Raw genomic sequence first — 14,217 nt, forward strand, 5'->3', positions numbered from 1 at the left:
CTTCTTTGTTAGTAAAGTTCCAAGAAAAGACAAAAGTAGCTTATAGTTATATAATAGGATTGGTGACTATATTATTCTTTTATTATTTATGTGCAATATCTATTGATAGATCATATTAGACTAACGAATACATGTAGTTTAGACATATATATATATATATATATATATAGAAGACTTATTAACTTTAACAATCTCTAAAGTTATATTATTATATTTATATTTATATTAAAAAAGAAAAATACTAAAGTTCTAAACTTTTTCTCCAATATTTTCTATAAACTTATGATATGATAAGTGGTTATTGGAACGAACAATCAGTCAATTGAAAAAGGTGATAGCTTTTATTATAAAAAATGTTTTGAAATCGATGGGCTTTAATAATATGCAAGCAACTACTACACATATATATTTTCTCAGTATAATCAACATTAAATTTTTTTTGCTATTTTATTTAGGTCGTCGAAATAAGTGATAAATTTGCTCATTATAATTTTCAATTAATTGCTATTGTTGGTACATATGTGATTTCATGTGACTTGTTGTGGTGATGGATATATTGTTAAGGGTGATGGAGATGTACTATTAATATGGTTATTGGTGGTAGATGTATTCTTTTAAGTTCTCATTAACTGGAGCACTACATTGTTCTTATATATTTATTCAGTTTAATTTAAAATATTGCACACCAATGCTAGAGGAGGAGATCACAATGTAAATAATGATACAAGATGACTACGAGGAGGAAGATGACTCTTAGATGGAGGACGACACTGACTCAGATGATAATTGATCTTCCAATATTTATGCTTTCAAGTTTAGTAAAGGATATAATATAGCCTTCATGTATTATTGAACAACATGCTATTTTGTAGACCTTTAATATTTTCATTTGTAATGCACTTATTAGTTTTGAACAATTATGTTGCTTTTTCTTTCTGCTTGATTTTTTTTAGGATGTTGAATTTTCGATTGCTAGGTTTTTTAATTAACTGGTCAGACATATATGGATATGTTGGATAAATGTGATAGTTCTTACACTGTTTGAATCTATAATTTTTTAATGTCTTTGTTTCTCCATTACTTTCTTTGAGGCTTGATTTAATTTTTATTTGATTTAAAGTTTGATTGGGTGGGCTTTTGTGATATGAGTTGTATTACGACATAATCCTTACCAATTTAAACTTTGCTCTTGCAATATGCCTTAATGGCTCTCCCTTTTTTTTTTTAGAATTACTTCATGCTTCCTGAATCTCATTCGAAGTAATTTGTTGACTGCAAACCGTATTGATTTTGTTTGCTCCCTTCAGAAAACGCATACCTAAAAAACCAGTGATCTTGCTCATCTAGTCATCTTACTTGCTTGCTGACTGGGCTGCAAGCTTTGCTATTGGACACATCGCCAATAGTCAAGTCCCAGACTCCGCGAATCCCATTACTGATGATAAGGGATGCCACCTTGTTGGTAAAAACTCGATGATCTGTCAAGGCAAAATCTCTCATGCCAGTGGTAATAAGGGACACAAGTCCTCTGAGAATGCTGATCTTCTGGCATTTTGGTCTCCCTTCCTTTTGCTACACCTGGGTGGACCAGACCCCATAAGTGCATTTGCCCTTGAGGATAATGAGCTCTGTCTTAGGCACCTGTTCAGCCTACTGGTCCAAGTTATTGTGATTGGTTACGTGTTCTTGCTCACACTTCATGAAAACAAGCTATTGGTCCCAACATTGCTCATGTTTGTGGCAGGAATAATCAAATATTTTGAGAGGACACGCGCATTGTTTCTTGCAAGCTTGGATAGGTTCCGAGAATCCGTGCTTAAAGCACCTGATGCGGGGCCCAACTACGCAAAGCTCATGGAGGAATACTCTTCGAAGAAGGAAGCAGGACTGCCAACAAGAATAGAAATGACACCAGAGCCTGGGAAAGACTCAAAGCTTGCAACTACTGGGAAGGAAGAACAGCTAGAGGAACTTGATGTGGTGAAGTATGCTTACAAGTACTTCGACATATTCAAGGGACTCATCGTTGAGCTTATCTTCAGCTTCCGTGAGCGCAATGAAAGCCGAGAGTTTTTCCAAAGGATAAACGAAGAAGACGCGCTTAAAATAATAGATTTAGAACTCAACTTCATCTATGAAGCTCTCTATACCAAGGTGGTTGTGATGCATAACGAAATTGGATATGCATTCCGAGCTGTATCCGTTGGTTCAGTTGTGGTGGCCTTTGTAATCTTCGCTCACTTGAACAAGATTTGTTTCACGAAGTTTGACATATGATGATGCCGAAAAAATCACCAGTGAGTCATACGGTTCCAACACGCTCGATACCAAACCTGCCCAACACAGAAAAAGACCTTACAGAGAGTACTGGTGTGGTACTGGCCAAAGACCCTCCGAAGGTTAAGTCAGAAGAGAGCCTCAACAATGTTAGAGAGTATGAATTTTAGCGAAATTGTGCGTACCTTTTTCTTGAGGGTCTTTGGATTTTTATAGTCGCGTAGGGCCAGACTCTTTTGCTTGCGGAACAAATCTTTTTCTTATGGGGAAGATACTCATTAATGCGTGTATATTCTAGAATTCTATTCATGTTAGGATTCTACAAACCAGGGCTAATTGTGTGTCGCAAGTATTTTCCATTTAAGGTTCCTTGGAGACCACATAATAATGGGTTGGATGCCACGTGGCTGTTCGGTTTGTACATGCCATGTTTGTCCGTGCCACCTCCGTCCAGATAGCTTCGTCATGCATAATTTTTTCTCTTCAGTTGCCCCCTTTACCCTATGGGTCCGTGATCTCGGAGTGGAAGGACCCGTGGGGTGACGGTTCGATTTGGATCCTGAGAGACTTATCAGTCTTTGACAGGCTGGCCTAATATTATTTATGGCACAGGGGACTTAAATTTTGACCAAGACCCTTTTGGGTGACATGGCTCGTCTGTCCTCCTATAGGTAGGAAGACTTCGAATTTTCACCAAGGCACTCGTGGGCGACTTGGTTGGTCCTTCCACCCATAGGTAGTAGGACTTAAAATTTTCACCAAGGCACTCGTGAGTGACTTAGTTCGTCCTTCCACCCGTAGGTAGGTAGAAGGACTTAAATTTCGACCAAGACACTTGTGAGTGACTTGGTTCGTCCTTCCACCTATAGGTAGAAGGACTTAAATTTCGTACCAAGGCACTTGCTAGTGGCTTGGTTCGTCTTTCCACCTGAAGGTAGGAAGACTTAAATTTTGACCAAGGCACTCGTGAGTGACTTAGTTTGTCCTTCCACCCATAGGTAGAAGGACTTAAATTTCGTACCAAGACACTTACTGGTGGCTTGGTTCGTCCTTCCACCCGAAGGTAAGAAGACTTAAATTTTGACCAAGGCACTCGTGAGTGACTTGGTTCGTCTTTCCACCCGTAGGTAGAAGGACTTAAATTTCATACCAAGGCACTTACTGGTGGCTTGGTTCGTCCTTCCACCCAAAGGTAGGAAGACTTAAATTTTGACCAAGGCACTCATGAGTGACTTGGTTCGACATTCCACCCGTAGGTAGAAGGACTTAAATTTCAACCAAGACACTCGTGAGTGACTTGGTTTGTCCTTCCACCCGTAGGTAGAAGGACTTAAATTTCGACCAAGACACTCGTGAGTGACTTGGGTTCGTCCTTCCACCCGTAGGTAGAAGGACTTAAATTTTGTACCAAGGCATTTGCTGGTGGCTTGGTTAGTCCTTCCACCCGTAGGTAGTAGGACTTTAAACTTCGACCAAGGCACCCGTAAGTGACTTGGTTCATCCTTCCTTCGTCCTTCCACCTGTAGGTAGGACTTAAATTTCGACCAAGACACTCGTAAGTGACTTGGTTCGTCCTTCCACCCGTAGGTAGAAGGACTTAAATTTCGTACCAAGGCACTTGCTGGTGGCTTGGTTCGTAATTCCACCCGAAGGTAGGAAGACTTAAATTTTGACCAAGGCACTCGTGAGTGACTTAGTTCGTCCTTCCACCCGTAGGGAAAAAGACTTAAATTTTAAATGAGAATCAGGTGCTGTTGGCATCCTTGGTCGTCGGTACTCTTGGTTGTCGATCCATCCCATTAGGATGAGGATTAGGTATCCATCGGCTTCCTTTTATAGTGTTTAGCCCTGAGGTCTTATTGCAGTGTTGGCATTTGTCGTATGCTTATACGTATGATTGGGCATCCTTCTGCACGGTAGGCCATTGATACACTACCCTTGGGACGTGTGATGCCCGAACTTTCAACCTTCGGGATGCGTTGTAGTCCTCTATTAGCGTCCCATTCTTAAGGTATTTTGTCCGTCTACTTTAGGTCGTGGACTTGCCGACGTGACTGAGTGTTACCTTGTCATCATTTTTTTTTTTTGTCCACCTTTTTTTCATGGACATGCATCCGTCCATTTCTTTTTTTTTTTTTTTTTTTTTTTTGTCCGTCCACCTTTTTTCATGGACATACATCCGTCCACCCTTTTTTTTTTTTTTTTCAAGGACATGCATGTCCACTTTTTTGGACAAGCATCCGTCCACTTTTTTTCTTGGACATGCATCCGTCCCTTTTTTTTTTTTTTTTTTCATGGACATGCATCCAGCCATGTTTTTTTCATGGACATGCATGTCCACTTTTTTGGACATGCATCCGTTCAATTCTCTTTTTTTTTTGTCCGTCCACCTTTTTCTTCATGGACATGCATCCGTCCCCTTTTTTTTTTTTTTTTTTTTTTTTGGTGTCCGTCCACTTTTTGTGTTGTCATTTTTTGGTCGTGGATTTGTTGAGGTTACTAAGTGTTACCTCGTCACCTTGTTGGTCGTTTGCTTGGGGTCGTGAACTTGTTGAGGTGACTAAGTGTTACCTCGTCACCTTATTTGTCGTCCACCTTGGGTCGGTGACTAAGTGTTACCTCGTCACCTTGTTAGTCATCCACTTGGGGTCATAGACTTGTTGAGGAGACTAAGTGTTACCTCGTCAACTTGTTAGTCGTCCACCTTGGGTCGTGGATTTGTTGAGGTGATTAAGTGTTACCTCATCACCTTTTTGGTCGTCCACTTGGGGTCGTGGACTTATTGAGGTGACTAAGTGTTACCTCGTCACCTTGTTGGGCGTCCACCTTGGGTCGTGGACTTCTTGAGGTGACTAAGTGTTACCTCATCACCTTGTTGGACATCCACCTAGGGTCGTGGACTTTTTAAGGTGACTAACTGTTACCTCGTCACCTTTTTGGTCGTCCACTTGGGGTCGTGGACTTATTGAGGTGACTAAGTGTTACCTCGTCACCTTGTTGGACGTCCACCTTGGGTCGTGAACTTGTTGTGGTGACTGTGTTACCTCGTCACCTTATTGGTCACCTTGTTGGACGTCCACCTTGGGTCGTGGACTTGTTATGGTGACTGTGTTACCTCGTCACCTTATTGGTCATCCACTATGGGTCGTGGATTTGTTGAGGTGATTAAGTGTTACCTCGTCACCTTTTTGGTCGTCCACTTGGGGTCGTGGACTTATTGAGGTGACTAAGTGTTACCTCGTCACCTTGTTGGACGTCCACCTTGGGTCGTGAACTTGTTGTGGTGACTGTGTTACCTCGTTACCTTATTGGTCACCTTGTTGGACGTCCACCTTGGGTCGTGGACTTATTATGGTGACTGTGTTACCTCGTCACCTTATTGGTCATCCACTATGGGTCGTGGATTTGTTGAGGTGATTAAGTGTTACCTCGTCACCTTTTTGGTCGTCCATTTGGGGTCGTGGACTTATTGAGGTGACTAAGTGTTACCTCGTCACCTTGTTGGACGTCCACCTTGGGTTGTGGACTTGTTGAGGTGACTAAGTGTTACCTCGTCACCTTTTTGGTCGTCCAATTGGGGTCGTGGACTTATTGAGGTGACTAAGTGTTACCTCGTCACCTTGTTGGACGTCCACCTTGGGTCGTGAACTTGTTGTGGTGACTGTGTTACCTCGTCACCTTATTGGTCACCTTGTTGGACGTCCACCTTGGGTCGTGGACTTGTTATGGTGACTGTGTTACCTTATCACCTTATTAGTCGTCCACCTTGGGTTATGGATTTGTTGAGTTGATTGTTACCTCGTCACCTTTTTGGTCGTCCACTTGGGGTCGTGGACTTGTTGAGGTGACTAAGTGTTACCTCGTCACCTTTTTGGTTGTCCACTTTGGGTCGGCGACTAAGTGTTAACTCGTCACCTTGTTAGTCGTCCACCTTAGGTCGTGGATTTGTTGAGGCGCTTAAGTGTTACCTCGTCACCTTTTTGGTCGTCCACTTCGGGTCTGGACTTATTGAGGTGACTAAGTGTTACCTCGTCACCTTGTTGGACGTCTACCTTCGGTCGTGGACTTGTTGAGGTGACTAAGTGTTACCTCGTCACCTTTTTGGTCGTCCACTTGGGGTCGTGGACTTATTAAGGTGACTAAGTGTTACCTCGTCACCTTGTTGGACGTCCACCTTGGGTTGTGGACTTGTTGAGGTGACTAAGTGTTACCTCGTCACCTTTTTGGTCATCCACTTGGGGTCGTGGACTTATTGAGGTGACTATGTGTTACCTCGTCACCTTGTTGGACGTCCACCTTGGGTCGTGGACTTGTGGAGGTGACTAAGTGTTACCTCGTCACCTTTTTGGTCGTCCACTTTGGGTTGACTAAGTGTGGCGACCGTCCACCCAAAGTCGACTTTGGGCATGCGTCTACCTGTAGGTGACTTAGCGTAGTGACCGTCCACCTGTAAGCGACTTTGGCCATGCGTCTACCCGTAGGTAACTTAGTGTAGTGGTTGTCCACTCGTAGGTGACTATGGCCATACTTCTACCCGTAGGTAACTTAGTATAGTGACCGTCCACCCAATGCATTGTACAAATATTCCTCGTCTATTGCCCCCCCTTCCATGTTTGCCTTCGCTACTTGAGTTGATCATCTCTCAGATTGTTCGTCACCTTGGCGACTTTGATGATCGGTACTACCTCGGAGATATTTTAGAAGGGTAGGCGGTATTGGTTATTCGCATTTTTTTTTTAATCACAAGTAGAGTAAATATTCTTCAGGCATTCGGTATTCTAAGGGTGGGTAGCTTCTGCCCATCAAGTCTCTCTTGCTGGGTTGTTTCAGTTCACTGCAACTTCCCTTGGCCTACGAGGATCTCTATTTGTTGTTTCAGATCATAACACTCCTTTGTGTCATGTCCATGTTCATGGTGGTAATGTCAATATTTGGTGCTTTGATCGCTTGCTTGGATCCCCATTCATCCTCCTCGGCCATTCCAACATGGGGTCATCTTTGATAAGTGTAAGTATATGGTCAATAGGAGCGTTTAGTGGAGTGGAGCGAACGAGTCGGCTATTAGAGTGTCTAGGCCTCTTGCCTTCTCTTTGGCCAATCGTTCGTCGTCCTACAGTATTGTAGTCATCAGTCTTCTCTTCTATTTATTGTTCCCTTCTGTAATATTTCGAAGGGGTGGATAGTGATTATGACCACTTCTACGTTGATCATGCGATAAGACTTGATGTTCTTGCGAATGCTTAATTTGCACTTCCAACACTTGGTTTTGTAGCATAAGAGCTTTATTTTGTTGAGTAAGTCTCTCGATCGCAGTCGAGAGTGTCTGCAGTTGTCATTCTACAATAGTGGGGGGATTTCCAGTTTCTTGGTTGGCTGATGCCATCGATCGAGTTTGGACCGTACGACCTTTTATCTCAGGGATAAAGCAATGACTGATTACTCGTATTTCCCACAGACGGCGCCAACTGATGATGCCGAAAAAATCACCAGTGAGTCATACGGTTCCAACACGCTCGATACCAAACCTGCCCAATACAGAAAAAGACCTTATAGAGAGTACCGGTGTGGTATCGGCCAAAGACCCTCCGAAGGTTAAGTCAGAAGAGAGCCTCAACAATGTTAGAGAGTATGAGCTTTAGCGAAATTGTGCGTACCTTTTTCTTGAGAGTCTTTGGGTTTTTATAGTCGCATAGGGCCAGACTCTTTTGCTTGCGGAACAAGTCTTTTCCTTATGGGGAAGATACTCATTAATACGTGTATATTCTAGAATTCTATTCATGTTGGGATTCTACAAACCAGGGCTAATTGTGTGTCGCAAGTATTTTCCATTTAAGGTTCCTTGGAGACCACATAATAATGGGTTGGATGCCACGTGGCCGTTCGGTCTGTACATGCCACGTCTGTCTGTGCCACCTCCGTCCAGATAGCTTCGTCATGCATAATTTTTCCTCTTCAATATAAATGTTACCTACGCTTTGTTAGGTGGCGCCATTTGCCTGGATTTTATTGCTCTCATCATGCTCATTTTCTCTGATTGGACTATGGCTGCTATCAGTAGCAACAAGAAGGGAGCGGGAATATTAGTTTCGATTGCCGAAACATATCTTAAATTCAAGAAGATGAGGTGGTTTAAAGACCCCGAATACAAGGAGGAGGAAGTATTGGGTACGTGTATTCTAATTCGAAGGTGGTCTGAATCTGTGTCAAGTTTTAATTTGATAAAATATTGCCTCAGGCTACGTCCATATCCACTCAAAAACAATCCTAGCCTCATTAAGAAAGGCATTCATTATTTGAGCTCTATCTTTGAGTGTTGTTTGCCTTACATCGATAAGGTCATTGATTATTTGGGTGCTAGGGAGTTAGTAACCGAGTGGAGGTATGTGTCTAGCCACCGACTCCCTAGAAAGCTATGGAAATTTATCTCTGAAGAGCTGAAGAGGAAATCAGAAGATGCCGAGGATACCGAAACTACCAAGAGGATATGCTCAGCTCGAGGTGCTTATGTAATCCAAGAGGGACAATGGGAGGGCCAGGTGGCCGAAGTGTATCAAAAGATAACAGAGGACTATATATATTGAAAACGTTACTTTTGAAGAGAGCCTTCTGTTGTGGCACGTTGCTACTGAACTCTGCAAAGAGGGCGCCCACGAAAGCGGAGATGGCAGACTTGGCAGTTCTGTTAGTTTCAAAGGAATAGATTACATTCATTTCAGCAAGCTCCTATCAGATTACATGATATATCTTTTAGTGATGCGGCCTACTATGATGTCCGCTGTGGCTGGTATAGGGCAAATAAGATTTCGGGATACCTGTGCCGAGGCTGAAAAATTCTTTAGTAGAAGGGCTTTAGAACAAGGTCTGGTAAAGGAAGCCTGTGAGAAAATCCTTGATGTGGATACAAAAGTTAAGCCTGTTCATGTAAAGGGAGATAGAAGCAAATCTATATTGTTTGATGCATGTATGCTGGCCAAAGAGCTGAACAAACTGGATAACAATAACAATGACAATGATGACAAATGGAAGATAATAAGCAAAGTTTGGGTGGAAATGTTGTCCTATGCCGCTACTCATTGCAGGCCAGCTACCCATGCACAACAAGTAAAGGTGGACAACTTATTTCTTTTGTTTGGTTACTCATGGCTCATTTTGGCTTAGGGGAGCAATTCCAAATCAATGAGGGCCATGCTAGGGCAAAACTGATTGTGGGTAAGTAGTTGAATCAGTGTTCTATATATTGGTCTTGTTATCTATGAGAAATAATAAAATGGGTTCTGTGCCACCATGTAAACCGATTCCTTGATCAATCAGTGTTTAATTTGTTAGTGTTGCATTGGTATTGTTATCATTGTTGTATTCTTCTTTGTGCTTATTTTTTTTTCCTTTTTTTTTTTTCAACTAAAGACTATGGTTGTGTTTGAAATAACCTTATATTGGGCAGCTTTTTTACTATTTAGCTTATTTTTGCTACTATTTATAAGCCTTATTGCACTTTTTGGTACTATTCATGAGTTCCACGGTAATATTTCAGCTATTTTTTAGCTTTATCTACAATACTTTTAGCAAAAAGTTTTCAGTTTTAATTAAACTAGTATTTAACCCGCGCAATGCGCGGGATAATTTTTAATTTTTAATAAACTCAATCCAGTTCCTCTAATTTTGTTTTAGAATAACCCAAACGTAACCTTTTCTATCCCAAGTTCTTTGCAGGATTTCATCGAACACCTAGTACTCATTTTAATAACCCTGTAGAACCCAATCACTAATACAGCTCCCCAATCAAAAAAAAAAAAAAAAATCTAATTAAAACAAAATTAGCCAACATTTATAATGTTCATCCACTTCTTCTGGATCTCTCTTTTGTTTATTTTTTCTTCCTTATTTTTTTTTTTTTTATAATGGAAGTTCACTCAACATTCCCAAATTTGTTTTCAATATGCAAAATTAAGAAGTAGAAAAGCAACAACAAAGTAGCATTGATCACATGAATAAGGACCTAAATAGGCTTGCTCTTGTGACTACATTATTAAGTCATGTTACAAATGGAAAGAAGTAACTGCATAAACTGAGAAATCAACACAGAACATATAAGGAAACCAAATGAATTAATTGTCTAAATAGCTGTATGTTATAGCAAAAAGAGTGTTGAAATTACAACCAACCAAAAAAAAAAAAAAAACTAAATAATGAATTTACTATATATATATATATATATATATATATACACACAAAATATAGAGATGAAGGATAACAATGCAACAACACATCAGGATTCCAAAGGTAAGCACTGATTAATCACATCAAGTGCAACAACAGAAATAGAAAGCCACATGATAATTTCTGGAATCTTGTAGAGAAAACAATATCGTATTTCCACATAATCATAAAAAATCTAGACCATGGGACCCTCAGAACCTCTCTAACAAAAACAGAGTGCCATTTAAGAAAAATAGACATCAGTTGCATTCCTTATCCAAACTCCAATACCAACAGTATAGAATGCCTCCTGAACAAACAGCTATTATTATGTTTAGAAACAGAACAATCAAGCCTGTCAACAGTGCCTTGCCATTAATAACACCAGATTTAGAAAAAACCTGAAGCATTCTATATCAGAGTCAAAATCCCTTTTTCCCATGTACACACCACCTGTATGAGAAAAAGAAAAATAGAACCTTAAACAGGAGATATTACAAAAACAATCATCATATTCAAAATATTGTCACTCTATTTTAACTGAAATGTTGAGATTCTTCCAAACAGAGGTATATTTATGTTGCTGAATTACATGCTTCTCCTAAAAATAACTCCATCATTGCCCAAACTTTCATTAAGCTTTGATTTATATCACATTAAAAGTAAGTCCCTCTCTCCCACCCTCAATTTCACAATGATTATAAAATTAACACAATTATTATGTAATAAGAAGTAAATTATTGATTCCATACAAACAAAAAGAAACTATAAAATAAACTGATACAAACCTGAGGGAGAAAGAAGCCAATGATTTGAATCATTTAGGTACTATTGGGAGAATTATACACATCATAAAACTTAAATTATAAACAATAAAAATAAATTTTTGAATTAAAAAACAGCAGAATTTTATCAAACAATTTGTAAGCATATAATAAAATGTATATATTGATTATATCTTAGGCATAGCAAAGCTGATCAGTGCTGTCAATTTCAAAAACTTAGCAGTCTCAATTTTCAAAAGAGGAAAAATACTAACTGTAATGGATTTCGTAAATGATCACTCAAAACCAAACCAATCTAATTCAAGCCAGAACTAACACAGCAATAATTTAAAATGTTAAAAATTAACAACTGGCCAAATTACCTATCAGTGCCATGCTAATGGAAGCCTAACTCAAAACCAAATCTAATTGAAATAGCTAAATCTAAACCAATCCAACCAAGAAATTCAAACCTAAATCATATTCAAACCCCAGATTTGAAAACGAAAAGGAAAAAAACCAAAAACAATAACTTTACCGGTTACAGGTATATGGCGGCCTGTCTCTCTGTGCCTTACGGACTCTATCTGGGTGTATGATGTTCCGATAGAAAGACCTAAAATAAGATTGAAAAAGGAAAATAAATATTAGAAACGGAAATACCCAATGATTTCAATCCTATACTTATTTAATCTCAATGTTTTCATAAAGATTAGAAATAGAAGCACCCAAAAACCCGAAACAAAAACGAATCAACTCTAAACATATCAACAAAAAAAACCCAAATGGCCAAATCTAAAAAATGGGAAAAAATATTGTACCGGTGCCAATTTCGACGATCTGGGTGGCGTATGGTCATAGTTTTTCCTTCGTGTGTGCTTGCGGTTCTGATGGCCCAAGCCTGGCGAGGGAACAGGCAATGGCCAGCCATTGATATTTCTTCTCTCTTGGCGCCTACAAACTCTGCTTGCTTCTTCAATCTCCGTATCCCTTAATCAAAACCGAATCTAACCCAAAATACCAATTTAAATCATAATCAACACCCAATTGGTTCTCCAAATAAAAACCAAAAACCCTAAATTTTTAAATTTAAAATTGAGCTATACCAGTAGCGATTCCGATTCTGATAATCGGGTAGTGAGTGGAGGCTTACGGTGATGGCCGAAGATCTGGGTGGTGCCCTTCTCTCCATCTCTGCCCCTCTATTTCATTCTTGACTCCTCTTCGTTCTTGACGCTTCATCTTCCTTACTTCTTCTTATTCCAGGGAAAGAAATTAGCGGACAGTTAGATGAAGAAATTTGACAGGAAGTGAGAGACATCTTTTCATTCTTGTTTGCAAACTGTAGTTTTTGATCTCTCGATCTCTCTCTCCTTCTCCGTTCTCTGCCTCTCTATTTCTCTGTCTCTCTTTTCTTTTCTTTTTTCTCCTAGTCTTTCTCTCTATCACAGTATCGCCAGGGTTTTTTTAGAGAGAGAAAATGTTAAGAAGACTGATGTGAAGGGGCTAGATTTTTTTAGTTGTGACATTTTTTTTAATCTTATTTTTAACCCCTTTTTTATTTTAAAATATACACTATCACTGTCAGACGGTCTTACCCTTGCAAAACAAATGGAAACAGCGGAGAGGCTTTCAAAGGCCGTAGAAGTAAAAGTCAAAATCTTTAGAATCCTGAAACGGTGTACCGTGCGAGTATTTTAACTTAAAGTTGTGTATGTGTCAGTTTTTAAAGGAGTCTTTTTTCCTATTTGTCACCCTCTCCTTAAATGTAGGAACCCACTTTCTCTCAGTTTCTGCTATTATTTATATATATATATATATATATATATAGATAGATAGATATAGATAAACTGTTCCCAAATGGACCTTACATATATCAAGTCTTATAATAGTGCTCGATAAGTGGCACTTGCAATTTATTTACTTGTTTTATTATTTTCCCCAATACTTCTAGTTAATATTATAACTCTCTAAGTGAGTGAATATATTAAATAATTTAAAATTTTAGGACTATAATGAGAACTCTTTTAAATAAAAAATTTAATTTCAAATCACCCCAAACTAATGGGAGGTATAGTTTTAATTTATCGAATTTTTAGATATATGTTAATTTACCTAATTAATGGTCCCTGTAATATTTTTATACTCATTTGATTGACCAATATGGAAGGGGGGAGCTGAGGGCAGGGGCTACTATGTAGATTTTTATTTTTTGATTATTCAATAATTAACTCAAGTAGGAGAAGAGGATTTGGATCATGGTTTTCCATATGAAGGAGATCAAATGATGCTGCCTATAAGCCTCCGGGCTACTGCATTTGATTTCAGCTTTTTTTAGTACTTTTTCCTATCATGAATAATATATAATTCATTAAGACAAAAATTCAAAGTATATATCCTAAACACAAATAAGCTAATCTATATGTACTATAATGATTAATATTGTTTCTGTTTGATTAATGCATGAGAGAGAGACCCTTTTGGATATACATTACTATAAGTTTCTTTTAAAAAAAATCTTCTACCTCTTTTCCCGTGTGTGTGTTAAAAATACTTAGTATTTTCAAAAAAAAAAAAAAAAAGGTAAAGATGCGAAATTGACCCTCTAACTTTCAGTTTTATTTATTTATTTCAGTCCTTTAACTTTCAGTTTTGTCATTTCAGTCCTCTAACTTTCAATTGTTGTCAATTAGATACTCCGTTAAACTCCAGTTATGTTCTACCGTTAATTGAGCCAAAACGTCGTTTTGACTCTTTTTTTTTTTAAAAAAAATTTCAAAATTAAAAAAAAAAAAAAAAACTGATATTAAAAAGATAAAAAAGGGAAAACATTTAGGGGAACGCCGATGTCATCGTTCCCCTTACTTGAAATCAAAACCCACGCAACGAACTAACACACTCACACGCACGCGGCTACCTTAAATCAAATCAATCAATGAAAACCGATGCCGACTGAATTGTGTTCCTGTAGGAACTTTTG

General features: G+C 38.9%; 1 long non-coding RNA gene and 1 pseudogene across 1 annotated transcript; one reads left to right on the forward strand and one right to left on the reverse strand.

The window, feature by feature from the left end:
- The first annotated feature begins 1,278 nt into the window (after positions 1-1,278).
- Positions 1,279-9,503, forward strand: LOC126708405 (uncharacterized; annotated as a pseudogene).
- Positions 9,504-10,716: 1,213 nt separating this feature from the next.
- On the reverse strand, positions 10,717-13,018 carry LOC126709978 (uncharacterized). Its single transcript, XR_007649545.1, has 3 exons — positions 12,344-13,018; positions 11,776-12,244; positions 10,717-10,926 (listed from the first exon to the last, which is right to left on the reverse strand). It is a non-coding gene; the product is annotated as an uncharacterized LOC126709978 (long non-coding RNA).
- Positions 13,019-14,217: the final 1,199 nt, after the last annotated feature.

Source organism: Quercus robur, chromosome 12 (genome assembly GCF_932294415.1).
Source record: "Quercus robur chromosome 12, dhQueRobu3.1, whole genome shotgun sequence".
Lineage (NCBI taxonomy): Eukaryota > Viridiplantae > Streptophyta > Magnoliopsida > Fagales > Fagaceae > Quercus > Quercus robur.